Here is a 20,161-nt window from a genome sequence, read left to right on the forward strand (position 1 = left end):
TGAAGAATCATCTCAAAGTGAGACGGAAGAAGGTTGGACCGATAACACTTCAGAAGAAGAAAGTAGCGGCAGCATTACTGAGGAGGAGTCTTCCATCGAAGGCATGGGGGTAAGGTTTAAGACAACCAACCAAGAGACCTCTTGTCAAGGTCTGGAGGAGGTAGGTTCCCAAGAGAACCAAAAAGTGGAAGATGAAAGAATGCTAGAAGGTATGCTATCTACAACACTTGAAAAGGATGAAAGAGAGGAGTTCAAATGTGTGCTAAGGAAATTTCCTAGGCTTTTTGCTAAAGACTACACCGATTTGCGTGGAGTAGATGCTGTTCAACACAAAATTGAGTTGAAGCCAGAGGCCACACCTAAGGCTCAGAAGCTACGAAGGCTAGGAGTCATCAAGGAGCATGCTTTAATGAAGGAGGTAAGAAAGCTTCTAGCAGCAGGTTTCATTTATCCAGTGGAGAATTCAGAGTGGGTCTCTCCTGTTGTTGTCACTCCTAAGAAAAACGGAAAGTGGAGGGTGTGTGTGGATTACCGTCCACTCAATGAGGCAACAAAAAGAGATCACTTTCCCCTCCCATTTCAGGATGAGATACTAAATGAGGTAGCTGGTCATGAGAAGTACACTGTGTGTGATGGCTACTCTGGCTACTTTCAAATAGGTATCGCATTGGAAGATCAATTGAAAACAACCTTTATCACTCCTTGGGGTTGTTATGCTTTTAGAGTCATGCCATTTGGTCTGACAAATGCTCCTGCAACATTCCAACGTTTCATGAACATGGTGTTTCAAGCATTCTTTGGAAAGTCAATTAGGGTGTTCATTCATGATTTCTGCATTTATAGCTCAAAATCATTGCATCTACAAAGGGTAGAAGAAGGTTTAAAGAAGCTCTACGACATGGGAGGTCAACTCAACCCCGACAAGTGCCACATAGGTGAGGATGAAGTGATCTTGCTCGGTCACAAGGTTTCCTATAAAGGCATTGAGGTGGATCCTTCAAAGGCAAAGGCTCTTATTGAGCTCCCATCACCGAAGAGTCTTAAGGAGGTCATCTCTTTCATTCAGAAGGTGAAGTATATGTCACGCTTCATTCACTTAGCCTCGGAGTTGCTTCATCCTTTGCAAAAGTTGACACAACAAGTAGAATTTGCATGTTCTGATGAGCTTGAAGAGTATTTTTGTAACATTAAAGTCATTTTATCAGAGCTACCAACACTCATGCCTCCTTGTTGGGAGTACACATTCTTTGTTAGCTCTAGTGTTGGAAGGGAAACAGTTGGTGCTGTGTTGCTACAACAAGATCCCCACAGTACAAGGATGCGACCCATCTACTTTGCTAGTGGGGTCATGAATGCTTTGGAGAGAGACTACACAGAAGCAGAACTCATGATGCTTTCTCTCATGTTTGCGGTGAGAAAGTTTAGATCCTACCTACTACCAAAACCTTTTGTAATTCTCACTACAGAAAATTTGTTCCCTTGGGTGTCATCTCAAATGAATCTTAGTACTAGGATCTCAAAGTGGATTATGGAGTTGCAAGAGTTCCAATACTCTTTCAAGGTAGAAGATAGTGTGCGTGCACAATTGGCAGGGATTCTCACTTATAGGGTACATGAGAAGGAAATTAAGGTGCCTCAAGTAAAGACCCTACCATTGCCACCACCAAAAAGTATTCCCAATGCTTTTACCTTGTTCTTTGATGGAGCTTTTCGATGAGCCATAGGGAAAGCAGAGGGAGGGCTAGTGTTGCTCAACCCAAGTGGAGAGGTGGTCATGAAAGAGAAGGTCAATCTACCAGGTTCAACTAGCAACAATGAAGCAGAATACGACACACTACTTCATGGTTTGAAGATGTGCATTGGCCAAGGGATAAAACGTCTCATGGTAAAGGGAGATGCACTTCTCATTGTTAAACAGATTTTAGGCATTTGGGCATGCAAGAATGAAAGCTTAAGGACAAAAGTTCATGCCATTCGTAGGATGTTTAATCAGTTTGAAGAAGTGCAACTATATCATATTCCGAGGAAACAAAATGAAGATGCCGATTTACTTGCACAACAAGCAGTTACATGTGTTGAGAGAGAAGTGCAGGTCATCATGGTGGCAGCAGCTATCAAGCAACCGAGATACCAGGGATTGGAGTCATTGGCTCCCATTATTGGCTACATTTTGGAGGGTGAGTTTCCACAAGACTTCACGAAGTCTCAGAAGAGGAGACTCATGAAGAAGGCAAGTTTCTATCTCTTCCTAGAAGGCTCCCTCTATCAAATAGGGAAGGATCAAGTGTGCAGAAGAGTACCAACTATCGAGGAAATTCCAGCCATTCTAAAAGGTTTTCATGAAGAGGCATGTGGTGGTCATTTTGCCCAAGAATCAACTGTGAAGAAGATTTTGCTTCCGGGGTATGTTTGGCCAAGCTTGCATGTGGATGTTCAACATTGGTGTAAAAGCTGTCACAATTGTCAGATAAATGGAAATAGAAGGTTGGTGCATGGCCCGAGGCAAATAGTTCTTGCAAATGGACCCTTTGAAAAGTGGGGCATTGATGCTATGGGTCCTCTGCCTAGGACAAAAAATAGTAAACTCTACATTCTAGTGGCTATAGACTATATGACTAGGTGGGTGGAAGCTCAAAGTGTGGCAAGAGTGAATGAGAGGACAGTTAGCAAGTTTGTGTACAATCATATTTGTTGCAGATTTGGCACACCTTTGGACTTTGTTTCTGATAATGGTCCAGGGTTTAGGAAGGGCTTGCTCACAGAAGTTTGTGAAGAGCTTCACATTCTACATCGTCATAGCACACCATACTACCCACAATCAAATGGTTTGGTGGAGAAGGCTAATGGTGTCATTGCAGGAATCATTAGAAAGATGGTGCAAAACAAGATAAAATTATGGGATGACTTCTTGGATGGTGCCTTGTGGGCATATCGAACCACATATAGGGAAGCCGCGGAGTTCACGCCATTTCACTTGGTCTATGGTCAAGAGGCTTCACAGCCTATCGAGCTCAATATTCCAACAATGCGACTTCATGGCAAAGGAGCACAAGATGATCAAGAGGTATGGATGGATCGACTTCTTACGTTAGTGGAGCTTGAGTGGAAAAGAGAAGCAGCATATGAGTGCTACAAGAGGAAAGCCACACAAGCGAAAGAAACGCACGACAAGAAACTGAAGGACAAAGGAATCAAGGAAGGAGAGCTTCTGCTAAGGTATGACAATCGGCTTGACAATCGTTTTGATGCCAAGTTTGAAACTAGATGGCAAGGGCCATACATAGTCAAGAAGGCTTTCAATTCTAGTTACTATCAGCTTATGGACTTGAATGGTAAAGAGCACTCCATGAAGGTAAACGGGTATCGCTTGAAGCCCTATTTGAGTCGCCTTCTATCAAAGGATCTACCAAAGATCTGTCCAAAGGCCGCTGTCTCATATCTCGTCAAGGACTCTGAAGCACTCTCTTTGGAAAAGATGCTCTATGATGGTACATGAATATACCATCATCCTGGGGGAGGGCTAATGATAGCCGTTTTTCGGCTCTCCATAATTGCCATAGTAAGTTACTCCACCCTACCAAATTCACCCAAACGTTATGGCTATCCCTACCATTTCACTGTACATAGGCGTGTGTGAGTAGGGGGCTTTTCCCATATCTTCTTAAAAACCCTCAGCTAGCTAGTCACTAGGCTAGTTGAGCCAAAAAAATAAAAAAATAAAAGTATATTATGGCCTCTTTGTGTGTAAATATTTCATTGTATATATGGCCTAAATATAGGGATTTTTTATAATTATTTTGGTATTTTATTTAAATATTTCTACTTAGGTGTGTGTTTTATTAAACCTATGTACACCTTCTTTCATCCTCTTACACCATAATTATATTTTTTGCCAATATGTACATACTCTAACCTCATATTTTTCCTTTATACAAATCACTCCCACATTTTCACCCTCACCCTCGTGAAAACAAAAAATTGATTTCTACTCATTGGTTACGTTTATTATATTATTTACTTGCATACCTTTTCCTCTTTCACCCAAAATATTTCAAGGAGGGACCATATCATATGATTCCAATATCTTTCCATATCCATAACTCCTCCATATTTTTATTATTATTTTTACTCATTATTCTAACACCATGTGCTCATTGAGCTAAAGTCCATGAATAGTCCATACACTAGTCCCACCATGTATATACTTCTTTATTCACCAATAATCCTCCTCCATGCATGTGTCAGGGGAAACTTGGATGCTTTGTATTATGATATGACAAAGGAGGGGCTCACTCTTGGATGCATTGTACAAATTCAACAAAGGAGGGGGCCACTAAAAGACTTTTGCAGGCATAAAAACAGGCTTTTTGGTGAGAATTTTGGCACCTATCTCCACTCTGAATTTGGAGCGGTAGTCAAAAGAGAAAATGTAGCCCACGCTCTGAATAATCACCTCAAATTTTCTCATGATTTTTGGAGCTACCACCGGTGAGATATGAGTTTTTGAGTGGACCCCAGTTTGCCCACTTTTCTCACAAGTAGCCCTTAGTCTTCTCTCACCCTTCCACACACCTACTCACTCTTACACATCCCTCCCTCTCCTTCCCTCACTCAAACCTGCAGTTTCCATGTCTTCTCCCACCCTCTTCACCATTACCCTTCTCTCTCATCCCTATAGTTCTTTTATGAACCTCTACATACATACACCCTCTCCATGTCTCTCTCTATTGCTTCTATGTTACAATTTCATTTACCTCTTCTAAAAATATCTAAAATTCAGCATCTTAACCATGATAACTTCTGCAAATTGAGGATTTTTCATCAACAAATTCTCTTTTCATCGTGGTCAGCGGTCATTTTTTCCACAATCTACAAAGGGGTGAGTTCAAGCTTCTTCAAAGCTTCACCATCTCAATGATTTTCTTTTAACTCACCCCTCTTCCTTCATCAAATAAACTCATCCTACCCATTGTAAATGTATCACTAACAATTCTAGTGATTATTACCACTAACAACTAACTTCCTTTGTAAAAATTCACCCACACTATCAACATATGGAGTAAGCAACCGCACAAGTAAACCAAATTCACTCACTCCCATGGAAGTTTCTCTCTTTTCACCACATCAATAATTCTCTTACTTGAGCCCACATCCATGTGACTCAAGAGAAAAGAGAGACTCATTATCATTTGAAATTCATAAAAATTCATAATCCTTAATCTTTCCTAATAAAATTGATTAGGCTTAATCCTAATCAAGGCTTCTAAAACCTATAAATAGAACCCATTCCTCCTTGTAAAAGACATCACTATACCATTGCACACTAGATTGAGCGTAGCACACGCCAGTTCTATCTTGGTTGTAAAGAGAGAGTAAGCTTTCTATACACCATCACTTTGGTGCATAGAAAATCCTGAGCTAGTTTGAGTGAGTGCGAGTAGAAGATATTCTTCCTACCATTGTTGTATCTACCCCAACATCAATGAATTGGTAGTTTTGGGTGAAATTCATGTCCAAAGGCTCACGCTTCTCCTCCAATTTGGCTTGGCAAACTCATTCAGCTTCATAAGGTGACTTGTTTCATTGAAGGTTGTTGTTTTGTTGCTTGTGATTCATTGGCTATTGTTTGGCTACCATTGTAAGAGGGTGGATGGTGAGAGGGCTCCCATAACCCTAAGGCAATGTGCTAGTGATGCTATAACCAAATCTTGTCACTTGATTCCGCAAGCTCTAAGTTCCTTTTTGTGCAAAATATAAAGTTGAAGCTAAGTTGTACACCATCTCTCTCTCTCTCTCTCTCTCTCTCATGTTTTAGTGTGTGAGAGTGTTCCATTGGTGTTAGGGTTAGTGTAAATTTCTTGCTTGTTTGTGGGTTGCTCTAACGATTCTCCTCTTTTGCGTCCTAGTTCGCTCTTAAACTAGGTGGTGCCCCTTGTGTAGTTGGGATTTGGCTATGGGTTTGTTGTTTTGGTTTGTGTTGTGTTGTGCCCCAGCCCCATTGAGCAGCACAGGAGCCTTGAAGGGTGTCTAGAGGTTGCTCTTCTTGTTGCCCGCCCCGGACCGCCTCAACATCATGAGTTACATGCATTTGAAATGGGCAATGTGCGGATGAATGCGAGGAAAGGCAAGTGGTCCGATTTGATAGATTTAAATAGAAAAGGTACCACCCCCAAGCTATTTCACTCTCTATCTCACTCTCAATCTTGTGCACAGTTTTCAATCACACTCACTCTCAATCTCAATCTCAATCACAAGGCGCCATCACAGTAGAATAGCCTCCTTTTGCATACGGGTTGTCTTCTTCACACCAAAAAGTGCTATTTTCAACCTTCTTGAAGTCTTTAGCAAAGCGGCAAACGCATAAAAACCACAAAAACACAACCCACACTTGCGAGTCCACAATTTCTGGCCATTTTTTGCGAGCCGTAACTCCCAAACGGTTCAGAGTTTGACCGAGGCTGTCTCATAAAGATTTGTTCATCTCATTGAGCTCTTCAAATGATGCAAAAAAGTCCATATCCTTCTCAGTTTTCTCGAAAATTTACCTGCAAGTCAACAATTTCTACAAAAACAACCTAAAACAACATTTTCTCACTTTTTCTCCAATCTATGGGCTCAAACGTGCATCAAAATGAAGGAATCTAGAAAAACTCAAAGAAGCAATATTTCTCCTCGTGTTGAGAACTACAACTGCTACATACAAAACTTTTCCAAATTTTGACCATAGCAACCTCAAAACTGGCTCCTGAGAGGTGTCCTGGGTCAAAATTTGCAACTTCACGAAAAACGATTAGACTGAAGTCCTATATGGTGGAAAAATGTTGGAATAAATAAACTTTACTCAAAACAAAAATATTTATCAAAACTTTGCAGAATAAGTCCCAGTGTGAGGTGAATTAGGTACTGGAGCGATCCATCGGCATCCCTTGAGTTTTTGACATCACATGTAAGTGTTTTTGTGGCAACCAAACATGGCAGACGAGTTCCCACAGTTTCATGGATTGCCTAATGAAAACGCACATACGTTTATTGAAAGGTTTGAAGTCAATTGCTTACTGCACAATATATTAGACCAAGTTATATTGTTGCGGGTGCTGCAATATAGTTTACAGGATGAGGCAAAAGTTTAGTTACACAATTTTGAGGAGTTGATGCAGGCACAAAATCCAGGGGTGGTTTTGGACTACAATCATGTGAAGCAAGCTTTCCTGCCACAACAGGGATCCATTGAAGTACCTGACAAAGTTTGGCATAAAATTCTGGGGTACACTGAGAGGGCTTATCAAAATGTTGATGATTTTGTCATGTAGTTCACCTGTTTATGGGATAAATGGGCCCGGGCTTTGGAAAACGAGATCTCTCCCTCCATGTTGAAGAAGGACCACTTTGTGGATAACCTAAAAGAAAGTTTGAAGTTCAAAGTTGAGCTGAAAAGACCCGTCACCTTTGAGGAGGCAGTCGCCATTGCCACAGAGAAAGAATGGAAAGCTCAAAGGCTTAATGAATATGGGAAAGCGATCCCTGAGCAAAATAATGGTAGCCAAAAGGACTAGGAGAATCACTCAAAACATGGAGGTCAACGTGTTCAAAGGGCTGCTATACCGAACAGTTACAACGAAATATGCAAGACATGATGACCATGATGTAGGAATTACGACTTAGTGTTCTTGGTGGTGGAGGTGGTCGTGGTCAGGGACGTGGTAGAGGAATGGCTAAGGCATGTGAAGCTCAACCTAATATGAATGCTAATTGTGGAAAAGGCGGTTTTGAACCGCAAAGAAGGTTCATCCCCACTTGTTATAATTGCGGTGAACTTGGTCATGTTAGCACTTATTGTTCAAAGACAACAAGGATGGGAGGGGTTATGTTTCCACTTCCTCATTAGATTCCTAACCGAGCTAATGATTATGCATTGGATATAAGAGGAGATCAAGGTATTGGACAGGAAAATGAAGCCTCAACCTCTGGCGGTCATGTGGGCATTGTGGGAGTCGAAAAGAAAGAAGTAGGCAAATGCGAGAGGGAAGGCTATGCAGCACCAGGGCCTAGCATAAAGAAAGGCACTGGAAGTCATTAGCAAATCCATAAAAAGAGTCGAAGCATGGACAAGTCAGAGTCTTGTCTGTGGGAGAGTTGCCCAATATATGTCCATCGGTGAACGCTTGGCACAAATGTGTGGGCATGGGAGAAGCCTACATTGATGGAGGTGCTCAAGTTTGTGAGATCACACACGTATGTGTTAAGAGACTGGGTCTCATTATATGCGGAAGCTCTGGATTTTGGATTCGACTGGAAAACCATGCTGAGGTGAAATGTTTGGTGATGATCAAGAATTTAGAAGTTGAAGTTTTTAAGGTGAAGGTTATGGTGAACTTTCATGTTATGCTAGCTGGTGTGGGAGCCTTTTTTGTCATTCTGGGACAACCTTGGTCGAGAGTTGTTGGTTCCGTGCAAGATTGGGGCAAGGGCACAATCTGTGTGCATGGCAAGAAGGGTGAAAAGAGAGTGTTTGATATGACTACCAAACAACCTATGTCATTTGAATATGTGAGCGATAATGATGAGTCCGAAACTACTAGTGATGATAGTTTTGAAGACTCAAAAAGTAGCACTACTTTGAGTTCCGGTGATGAGGGTGAAGTGTCATTATCGTTGTTGGATGAAGAATAGAAAGAAATATCGTTGTTGGATGAAGAATAGAAAGAAATTAGTGAAGTGTTGCAAATATCAGGGAATATAAATGCTTCAAGACGTTAAGAGTAACTTGAAGAGTTCATGCAACCTAAATAGGAACTGCCAATGAAGAAAGAGTTGATCCAAAATATGTTGAGTGTACTAATTTGACACCAGGAGTACTTAGCAATGTTGGACATGTTTTAAAATCTTTTCATTACCTCATGTTAGGAAATAAGGGGTTTTGTTGGGGATCCTGTGAAGATCGAGCTAGTTGAAGGGGCAAAACCAATCAGACAGAAGTTAAGAAGGATGGGCAAGGAGCAGATGAACGCTTTAAAGGAAGAACTGGGTAAGATTTTGGATGCAGGGTTCATTGTGCCAGTGGATAATGCTGAATGGGTGATCCCTTTAGTAGTCACCCCAAAGAAACATGGGCATTGGAGAGTTTGTGTTGATTATAAATCACTAAATGTGGTGACCACGAAAGATCCTTACCCTTTGCCTTCTATTGATCAATTGTTAGATGTAGTGGCTAGTTTTGAAAGATACAGTGTCTGTGATGGGTATTCGGGATACTTTTAGCTTATCCTTTCTCCTGAAGACAGGAAAAAGAATACTTTTATCTCACCATGGGGTTGTTTGTGCTTTTGTTGCCTTCCTTTTAGGTTAACAAATGGGCTGAGAGCTTTTGAAAGAAAAGTGGATTGGGTCCTTACCCCTTTCCTTGGAAAGTTTGTCAAAGGGTTCACAGATGATTTTTGCGTATACAATTCAAGGAAAGAGCATGTTCAAAAGCTTGAAATGACTTTTGCCAGGTATGATGAATGCGGGGGTCAACTCAATCCTAAAAAAAAATTCATTTGGCATAGCCACAGGTGAAGCTTCTCGGGCATGTAATTTCAGAAAATGGGGTTGAGGCAAATCCAAAGAAAGTGGAGGCCTTGCTGTTATTGTCATCTCCAAAAGATACAAGACAGTTGGCCACTTTCATACAAAAAGTTAAATATCTATCTCGTTTCATACCTTTGGCATCACAGCTATTGTATCCATTGCAACAAACATTTAAGAAATATTCCTTGGAGTGATCTCGTGACTGTGACAATGTTTTTAACAAAGTTAAAGAGGTTTTGAGTACGTTACCTATTATGCAAGATCCTAAATGGGAAAAGGAGTTTTATGTCAATCCATTAGTGGGAGATGATGCTATTGGAGCTATGTTATTGCAAAGGGGGAAGGAATCTCAATATATGAAGCCCATTCATTATCCTAGCAGAGTGAAGACTCCTCAGGAAAGAGAATTTTATGAAATTGAATTGGTGATGAACAATATGGTTTATGCTTGCAGACAATTTAGACACTACTAGCTGCAAAAGTCATTCACCTTTCTCACCAGTTATCATTGCTTCCCCAACTGTTCAATACTTCAAATATATCAAAAACAATGATGAGATGGTTTATTGAGCTTCAGGATTTTCGATTCACCTTTTTGGTGGAGGAAAGCACTTGGGCTACCTTAGCAGATCTTCTCACCTATAAGGATACTCCATTTTTGGTCAAAGAAGAGGTGGTGAGAAAAAGGGAAGTCGAAACTCATGCCATCTCTAATGCTTCATTGTTGTACTTTGATGGTTCTTATCGAAGAAGTCATGGTGCTACTTCAGGAGGCATTGTCATTTATGATGCACAACGGAAGCTTATGAGAAAGCAAGGGTTGGAAACTTGATGCCAAAAGTAACAATAAAGCAGAATACATGGCCCTTGAAAGTGGTTTACATATTTTCTTACATTTGGGAATTAGACGCTTGCAAATTAAAGGAGATGCTTTGTTGGTTGTGAAGCAAGTGTTGGGAGTATGGAAGAATAAGAACCCTTAACTAAAGAATTTATTCTTCAAAGTGAAGGCGTTGCTCAAAAAGCTTGAAGCATGGAGTGTGCAGCATATTGAGAGGTCTCTAAATGAAGAAGTTCATGATGCTGCCCAAGAGATGATCACTTGTGTGTTTGTGGTAAAGGCAGATGCCCCTTTATATCACGCAAGGGAAATCTTATCAAAGGAAGTGGATTTTCTATTGACAAGTGATCTACCTGAAGGTTTGTCGTCTCCTAAAAAGTATGCGTTCATAAGGAATGCCACGAAATACAAATTTTTTGATGATGTGCTTTACATGAAAGGAGGTGATTTGGTTTTGCGTTGTGAGCGGGATGAAAACACACACAGCGCCTCTATAACGACCCAACATACACTCTTGGGAAGATACACACACACACTATGGGGCACCACTCGGCTTACACAATCCACCTGGTCGAGACAGGGAACACACCGATGGAGTGAGAGGAGAGAGATTGCCTGTTTACCCACTCCACACCGAGAGAGAGAGAGAGAGAGACACACACACACACACACAAAAACGCAGCTCCAAAGAGGATAATTTTTTATGTTTATATACAAATGAGCTTGGGCCAACACCAAGGGGCAAACAACTCACAAAGTATGCGTAAAATAAGCCAGATACAATCACAAACTGGAGCAGAAGCTTCGCTCATAGGAGAAACTTATAGAGACAAAATAGCAGAAAAATAGTGAGGAATTGGCAAAATGGACAGCCCCATCGCGTCCGGAATGGCCCAAAACCCCAGTCTACAATGTCAAAGTGCTCAAATCCGACCTCGGATGAGCAGTTTACGGCCAAAAGAGGCTCCAAAAACACACCTGCGACTGTTCCTCCTCTTCTCTCCACGTTTTTTCTGGTATTCTCTCAACTTCTTCAGTTCCCACACTTAGCTATATTACTTGGGCACCCTTGGCATTTTAGATGACCTCAAACAGACCCCGGACATGCCAAAAACTGACCTCGCAGTTCATAGTTGTCACCTTTTTGCATCATCCGCACACCTGGCACTCAGCTTTTTTCCAATAATGCATCCCGTCACCACGTGAAGTGGCCCCAAAATATGGTCCTCATGATGACCTTTCTGCATAATTATCACAAGGAAACACCCATGTTGTGTCCGTACTTCTCCGCGTGCAAGTATTGACCCCATTCGCCCTCCTGACGCCACTAAATGACATTTGACGCATCTGCTTACCTCATGTCTTCGGCCCGCGGATAGCTTCCTCGAGAAGTTTTACGTGCTATCAACTCCTCATTATTGTAGAAAAACACACTGGTACTGGTAATAGTGAAAATCGATGCACTATGTACACCGTGTCTTACCTGTACACATGTGGGTCCCACGTAACCACCTGGCTCTGGAAAATGGGAAATTCTTGATTCGATGCACCATGAATGTGTATGTACATATGAACAATCCCTTGCTCCAAAAAACTCCTGACATAATTTGCCCATCCCCTAGCCTACTAGAGCATTCATGCTAAGCAACAGCAACACTAGTAGATGCTCATTCTACCTAGATCCCACACAAAAACACTTTGCCTTCCCTGCATCAAAAGCTTAATCAAGGTTCCACTTGGTTCCTAAGGAAAACCTATAGAGATGCCATATATCAACCTTGCATAAGAAAACCATCAATTACTTCGGCATAGACTTGTGTAACATTTAATGGCCTAATAACTTTTGTGTAGCAGAAATGAGCATGAACATAGTGGGCATTTCATTAGAATAGATTCCTAATGAGAATTACAAGAGTGCTTGGGTGGAGAGAGCAACAAAAAGCATAACACCTAGTTAGATAGAATCGACAATACTTTCAAAAGAGAGAGAAATTAAGCTAATGACAACAGTTGACGACCGGATTTGCATGGAGCCGGTCCCCCCTCCAAAAGGCTTTGTATTATGGTTTCTCCCATCAAGAGAGACATTGTACAATACAATTCTTTGTGTTCCTTCACGACTAGCTAGTGCAATGAAGATGAAAGCTTCATGCACTAAGCAAAACACTTAGCAAACACAACTTGAATTATCCCCGTTCTCAGACCCAAGACCTCACACACCTTCGAAGATGGTGAGAGCTAGAAGGGTGTGAGAGTAGATTGAGAGGAAGAAGGAGTATCTTACAAGAAAGATGTACATCTCCTCACATAATCACTCATATTAGCATAGATTATCTTAGTAATTAGCTTGGTAGAGGAGATGAGCATGCATTGAGTCTTGGCTCTTGGTTGGATTTGCATCCACATGCCAAGAGTGTGTTGATGTAGGCTTCTATCTCACAAGCTCAGAGTAGGTGATGAGCTCTCCATTAAAGCTTGGGAAGAGATAGTCTTCTCTTTCTTCACACATGAGATTGTGTGAGTGTGTGTGTGATAATGCCTTGCAAAAATCAGCCCCCTCTCTCTCTTGGGCGAGCCCTCTTGCTATTTGCTCTTGCTGAGCCCTCATTGGCTCTCCCCAAGTCAAGCCAATGACTATTAAGCAGCATAAGTGATAGCCTTCTGACATGTGTCTCCCTTTCCCCTTTTGTGAGAGATTTAGGTAATTTAATAATTAAACTAAACTCTCATTGGACCCGTTTTCCTCCTGGCCAATAGGAATCAGGCAAGCCATTGGGCTCCTCAATGCTCATTGGACCCCTTGTGAGACTGCCCAATAATCTTCTAGGAGACTTAATTCTCATTGGTTTCTTTTATTAAATGTTTTTTAATTAATTAAACTAGATTTACTCTAGCTTAATTCTCATTGGTCCACTTCAAGGGTCATCCAATAGAAACTGGGCACACCTTGTGGGCATCTGGCCTAGGGAGCTGACATGTGTCCCTCATTCCCTTTGTGTAAACGGAGCCTCTGTGTGTGTGTGTGTGTGGCTTTCTCTCTCATCCCCTAGAAGAAGGGCTCGCCCCCTCCCATGTAGGGATATGTGTTGACTTTGGAGAGCACACAAAGCATCCAAATCCCCCTAAGCTTTAACCCTTTGGACATAAGCTTTGAATTTTGGAACCTTAGCATTTTGGAAGTCTTAATGGGCTGAACCTTAGGGTCTTTTTAGCCCATTGTTGCACATGGCTCTTTTGCAGATGCCCCCCACCTTTGGATCCCTATTTTCCCTCCTTTGGATCCCTACTGTGGCCGGCCTGCTAGCTTAAGCAATATTCTAGCCTTTTCTCCCCTGGCACTTCCCCACATTAAATGATCAGTTTAATATGAGAAAATCATTTAGGAGAATTAGATATTGATTATTATGACATTACCTCTCTCTTGAAATCATAGTCGTCCTCGACTATGGTGTAGAGAAGATAAAGCATATTCATAAGTCCTTTTCTTAGCGGGTAGAGTATCCCCATGTTGCCCTACGACATCATTCCACAATGGATGACTAGTCCATTTGGCACTTGAGAGCCTTAGGCTGCCGTAAGCATGTCTGCACATTAGTCCTATCACTCTTCCATAATAGAGTGACAAGCTCTACTTGGTGTTTGGGAGATGTCGTCTCCGCAAACTTGAACTAAGCATGCATACTACTTCATTTTTGTGCACAATAAAGAAAAATAAAGTCTTATAAGACAAAAACTTTGTTCATTTTTAACATTTTGTACATTTGCTTACTCATTAGGAAGCATTGTAAGCATTGACATGCTTGCGGCAGCCTCAGGCTCTCAAGCGCCAAATGGACTAGTCATCCATTATAAAATGATGTCGTAGGGTAACATAGGGATCCTCTACCCGCTAAAAAAGGGCTCATGAATATGCTTTATCTTCTCTACACCATAGTCGAGGACGACTATGATTTCAAGAGAGAGGTAATGTCATAATAATCAATATCTAATTCTCCTAAATGATTTTCTCATATTAAACTGATCATTTAATGTGGGGAAGTGCCACGGGAGAAAAGGCTAGAATATTGGTTAAGCTCGCAGACCCGGACACAGTAGGGATCCAAAGGAGGGAAAATAGGGATCCAAAGGGGGGGCCATCTGCAAAAGATCCGTGTGAAACAATCGGCTAAAAAGACCCTAAGGTTCAGCCCATTAAGACTTCCAAAATGATAAGGCTCCAAAATTCAAAGGTTGTGTCCAAAGGGTTAAAGCTTAGGGGGAATTGGATGCTTTGTGTGCTCTCCAAAGTCAACACATATCCCTACATGGGAGGGGGCAATCCCTTCTTCAAGGGGATGAGAGAGAAAGCCACATACACACACACAAGCTCCCTTTACACAAGGGTAATGAGGGACACATGTCAGCTCCCTAGGCCAGATGCCCACAAGGTGTGCCCAGTTTCTATTGGATGACCCTTGAAGTGGACCAATGAGAGTTAAGCTAGAGTAAATCTAGTTTAATTAATTAAAAAACATTTAATAAAAGAAACCAATGAGAATTAAGTCTCCTAGAAGATTATTGGGCAGTCTCACAAGGGGTCCAATGAGCATTGAGGAGCCCAATGGCTTGCCTGATTCCTATTGGCCAGGAGGAAAACGGGTCCAATGAGAGTTTAGTTTAATTATTAAATTAACTAAATCTCTCACAAAAGGGGAAAGGGGGACACATGTCAGAAGGCTATCACTTATGCTGCTTAATAGTCATTGGCTTGACTTGGGGAGAGCCAATGAGGGCTCAGCAAGAACAACTAGCAAGAGGGCTCGCCCAAGAGAGAGAGGGGGCTGATTTTTGCAAGGCATTATCACACACACACTCACACAATCTCATGTGTGAATAAAGATAAGACTATCTCTTCCCAAGCTTTAATGGAGAGCTCATCACCTACTCTGAGCTTGTGAGATAGAAGCCTACATCAACACACTCTTGGCATGTGGATGCAAATCCAACCAAGAGCCAAGATTCAATGCATGCTCATCTCCTCTACCAAGCTAATTACTAAGATAATCTATGCTAATATGAGTGATTATGTGAGGAGATGTACATCTTTCTTGTAAGATACTCCTTCTTCCTCTCAATCTACTCTCACACCCTGCTAGCTCTCACCATCTTCGAAGGTGTGTGAGGTCTTGGGTCTGAGAACGGGGATAATTCAAGTTGTGTTTGCTAAGGGTTTGGCATGAAGCTTTCATCTTCATTGCACTAGCTAGTCTTGAAGGAACACAAAGTATTGTATTGTACAATGTCTCTCTTGATGGGAGTAACCATAATACAAAGCCTTTTGGAGGCGGGACCGGCTCCATGCAAATCCGGTCCTCAACTGTTGTCATTAGCTTAATTTCTCTCTCTTTTGAAAGTATTGTCGATGCTATCTAACTAGGTGTTATGCTTTTTGTTGCTCTCTCCACCCAAGCACTCTTGTAATTCTCATTAGGAATCTATTCTAATGAAATGCCCACTATGTTAATGCTCATTTCCGCTACGCACAAGTTATTAGGCCATTAAATGCTACATTGTCTTACCCCCTCTTAGTACCTTGTGTTCATGTCGGAGAATGGACTCGGGCTACAGCACCTCCTCCTGGTCCTCGATCTCCGGCGGGTCTTCAATAGTTGGTTCTTGAGGTGGCTCTCCTTTGTAAGGCTTTAATAGGCTCACATGGAAAGCATAGTGTATGAGTCAATGATTGGGAAACTTGATTTGATAGGCCATCTCATTGATTGGCCTAAGAATCTGAAAGGGACTATAGTACCTTTTTGCTAGTTTAGCATAGTACTTTAGGTGGCCCGTAGGATTCTTGCCTGTCGTGTGCCTTAATCAAGCCTTGGGAAACTTTAACAAGACCCAATCGTTTTCTTTAAAGGCTTGGGCTCTTCTGTGCTTGTCAGCAGCAGCCTTTTGCCTTTGCTGTGAGATAGAGATAGCATCCTTAATCTTTTGGAAAGATTCTTGTAGGTCTTGGCTGTACTCATCTGCAACGAAGATCTTCCCATGTACCTTAAGTAGCAAGGGACTTTTTGATCTTCCCTCAATTACCTCGAAAGGTGCTTTTCCCGTGGAAGTATGTACAATGTTATTGTAAGAATACTCCACTAAGGGTAAGTACTTCTCCCATTGGGATCTTTGATCTACTTCCGTTACATAGGCTTTTAGTAGATTTAGAATTGTTAGGTTAGCTATTTCACTTTGGCTATCCGTTTGTGGATGATAGGCCAAAGAGAAGTTTAGCCTTGTCCCTAAATTCTCAAAGAGACCCTTCCAAAAATTACTGGTCATTCTAGGATCTCTATCCAACACTATGGACATTGGCAAGCCAATGTACTTGAAAATTTGTGAAATGAAGAGGGTTGCCATTTGATGGGCTTTGATAGTCTTTTTGACAGGTATAAAATGAGCTTGTTTATTGAACCTGTCTACTATCGTCCATATTATCGTATTCCCACGGATAGACTTAGGCAATCAAAGATAAAATCCATGGATATGCTCTCCCATGGTGAATTAGGGATTGGCAAGGGTTGAAGCAATCCAAGTTGCTTCCCTCTATCAAATTTTGTCTTTTGGAATACCACACATTTAGAAACATACTCTTGTATGTTCACTTTCATGGTAGGCCAATAGAAATATGTTTCAATTCCCTTTAAGGTAGACTGAATTCCTCTATGCCCCGCATATGGTGGAGCATGAGATTCATACATTACTTTCTCACGTAGTGAGTTAGTAACGCATAGTTTATTGCCATAGAGAAGATAACCATCTTGTAAGGTAAATGGTTCTTCTGTCTTCCCTAATGCAAGGGCTGAAATCACATCTCTAAAATCGGGATCAATAGCGTAATCATCTATCATTGAAGATAGATCATTGTGAGTTGCTATGGAAACCGCATTCACTCTCGGCCGTCTTGAGAGTGCATCAGCTACTTGATTATGCTTGCCAACAATGTGAGCAATATGAAAATGAAATTGCGAAAGGAAATTTGCCCACCTCATTTGTTTGTTGGAGAGCTTGGTCTGCGTCATGAAGTACTTAAGACTTTGGTGATCCGTTCGCAGAATGAAAGGAGTCCCCAATAAATAGTGCTTCCATGAGTCTAAGGGATGTAGAACTGCAAGGAGTTCCTTTTCATATATGCCTAGAGCTTGCTCAACAGGGTCGAGCCTTCGACTCTCATAGCCTATGGCATGCCCTTCTTGGAGTAAAACAACTCCAAGGCAATCACCACAAGCATCACATTGGACCTCAAATGGTTTTGAGAGATCCGGTAGTGTAAGCACAGGTTGAGAGATAAGCTTTTTGAAAGCATTCTTCTCCTTAGCAGACCATGTATACCTAACGCTTTTCTTTGTTAGGTCATGTAATGGTCCCGCAATTTGTGAGAAATTTTCTATGAAGCGTCTATAGTATGCACACATACCTATAAAGCTTCTTAGTTCATGAAGATTCCTTGGTTTAGGCCATCCTTTTATTACCTCTAACTTAGATGGATCCATTTGGATGCCATCTTGGGAGATAATATGACCTAAATACTGAATCTCTTGTAAGAAAAATTCACTTTTCTTTCGATTAACATAAATTTTTTTCTCTCTTAAAACATGAAATATTACCTCTAGGTGTTTCTTGTGTTCCTCCAATGAATTAGAGTAGATGATAATATCCATCAAAGAACACTCCAATGAAGGTTCGATGAGGCCTGAACAGCTTCTCCATCAAGCGGTTGAATGTGGCTGGTGCATTGGTCAAGCCAAAAGGCATGACAATGTATTCGTAAAGACCAAATGTGGTGGGAAATGAGGTCTTTACAATGTCTTGATCAACTATCCTTATTTGATGATAGCCACTTTTTAGGTCAATCCTACTGAAGTAGGTCGATCCTTGTAGCTTATCAAATAGGTATTCTACCCGTGGAACGGGAAACCTATTCTTGATAGTGATCCTATTTAGTGCTCTATAGTCGACACACATACGATATGTGCCGTCTTTCTTTTGCACTAATAGCACAGTTATGGAGATGAGCTTGGCCTAACCATACCCTTCTCAACTAACTCATGCACTTGCCGCATAATCTCCTCTTGTTGAGCTTGAGAAACTCTATAAGGAGGTTTGTTAGGCGGTGAACTTTCTGGAAGAAGTTCGATTGCATGGTCATCATTACCTCGTTTAGGAGGTAGCTCACAAGGGATGTCGTCAATAAAAACATCTTGAAACCCCTTGAGAAAATTGGATAACTCTAATTCCTTTTGGCTGCTTTTATTTTCTTTTGCTAAAGCATTAGGTTCATTTTGAGAGTCTTTAACAAAAATCATGTACACGGAAATAGATCTCTTTATTGACTTGTTGAAAGATGGTGTATGTACAATGGGGATCCATAGTGTTACCCGTTTCCTTAGCATCTATATACATGTCTTTTTCCCTGAACTTAAAGGAGATTCTCCTTTCAGGAAATTTAACACCGGCAGCCAGGCGGTCAAACCATGGTGCCCCTAGGATTACATCCTCATGCTTGAGAGGAGAGATAAAGAAGTCCTCTTTGTCCACATAGCCTTGGACATGAAGCCTCAATTTCCCAATTAAGGGAGTGACTGAAGCTTCTTGCCCCTTGAAGGCACTGTATGCGGGTAGGACATCTCCTAGGACATCTCCCATCTCGTAGGATTGTATGCCTATCTTGGTGGCTAACTCCACAGATATAAAATTGTGATTAGAACCAGGGTCAAAGAGAATAAAAGCATCATGTTCTCTTACCTTTCCCCAACAATGGCATAGAGGAGATCCTTTGTGGTGAGTTTGGTGAGTCTCCTCCTCTTGGATTTCAACCAAGGAAGCTCTAGGAGGATCTTGGCAGTTGTTCTTTTGGGGACAAGCGCGGTACGCATGCCCTTGTTCGCCTCACTTGAAACACCGGTTATCCTTACGATAACGCTCAAGCTCTTCAGGAGAGAGTTTACTCTTACCTTTGTAAACTCCCTTCTCTTTAGCTTTGTTTGAGTTGCCCTTAGGAGACTTTTGGACATTGTCCTTCCCCTTAGGCTCATTCGAACCCTTGTTTTCCGGGGTCTTATTATTTCTTTTAGCCACCGTTTGGAAATTGATTCGAGAGGCCACCATAGTATGGTGTATTACCGCCGATATGGTATGTGGCCTTTGGGAGTTGACATACTCCGCCATTTCTTCGGTTAAGCCCGCACAAAATTGTTTCTTTTTCTCTCCAAAATCCAACTTTTTGAAGACAGTGGCTTTGAGTTGTAGGTCCCAAAACTTGTCTACATATTTGTGGATGGATTCATTGGGAGAGAGCTTTAAGCTTTGCCATTCGGTGAGTACTTTGTCTTTTGCATCGGTGGCCAAAAACTACTTCATAATGGAAGCTCTTAAAGCTTTCCATGTTCGTGGACCTTCACCGTTGGCTCGTAGGCTAGACCACCATTGTCTGGTGGACTTTTAAAAGTGCATAGCTACATGGCGTAGCTTAGAGGACTCCGTGAATCCCTCATCTCCAAACGCCGCATCGAATTGCTGGATAAAGGCCAAGACTTTGTCCGTAGCACCAAAGGTTCCATCATAAGTAAGGAAAGAGATGTTCTTCCCTCCCTCTTTGAATTTCTTCAGCTTGGATGACCTCTTCCATGCGGCATAGGATTTCCTATGGCATCTTCTTTTTGATGGTTCAAAGGTTGCACCATCACTTTCTTCAGAAGGTTAAGAATTTGAAGAAGGTGGAGA

The sequence above is a fragment of the Adiantum capillus-veneris genome, chromosome 16 (assembly GCF_014529385.1).
Source record: "Adiantum capillus-veneris isolate H3 chromosome 16, ASM1452938v2, whole genome shotgun sequence".
NCBI classification, from domain to species: Eukaryota; Viridiplantae; Streptophyta; class Polypodiopsida; order Polypodiales; family Pteridaceae; genus Adiantum; species Adiantum capillus-veneris.